The sequence below is a fragment of the Arachis ipaensis genome, chromosome B06 (genome assembly GCF_000816755.2).
Source record: "Arachis ipaensis cultivar K30076 chromosome B06, Araip1.1, whole genome shotgun sequence".
In the NCBI taxonomy this organism is placed as follows: Eukaryota; Viridiplantae; Streptophyta; class Magnoliopsida; order Fabales; family Fabaceae; genus Arachis; species Arachis ipaensis.
In genome coordinates, this window is record NC_029790.2 from 13,228,875 (window position 1) to 13,229,607 (window position 733).

Consider the following 733-nt stretch of genomic DNA (forward strand, 5'->3'; position numbering starts at 1 on the left):
ACATAAAAATCTAATATATATCATATTATAAAACTACTTCTTTTTAAAAACTTAAACTAATAAAAAAACATAAATAATTATATCTATAACAATTTACATAATAGATAATATACATCTCAATCGGTCAATCCAAATATTATATTATAAAATTATTATGATGGCTTTGGTCACAAAATAGGTAGTCAAGCATTCAATATATATCCATCATCAGCATTCAGCAGCCTTATTATTTTATTTCGTCAACCCTTCAGCCCACATATTCAGTAAGATTATGTTAGAAAATTGCCAATTTGCAATTCTTTACGAATATATATTGTGCGCACTTTATTAGACTCTATTCACTACTAATTTTATATTATATATGATGTCTTATCTATTTGCAGTTTTGCACTTTTTCTAATGAATAAGAGAATCTGGTTTATTCAACTACTCTCAGAGATTTTGGTTGCTTTGGAATTCAAAGGATGAAATCGAATACAACGTTGTATATATAATTAATATCCATACGTTACATATCAAAATGGCAAGCAAATATATAAAAACTATTTTATAAAACGGTCCATGCATGCATATGGTCTAGATATAATAAAAGGAATATAATTTTGATACGGTATAAAATAATGTTAGTATTTTATAGAAATAGTCAATTATATATTTTCAAATGTATTATTTAATTAAATATAAATAATAACTAGCTAATCAATAATTAATTAAAATTAATAATTGACTATTT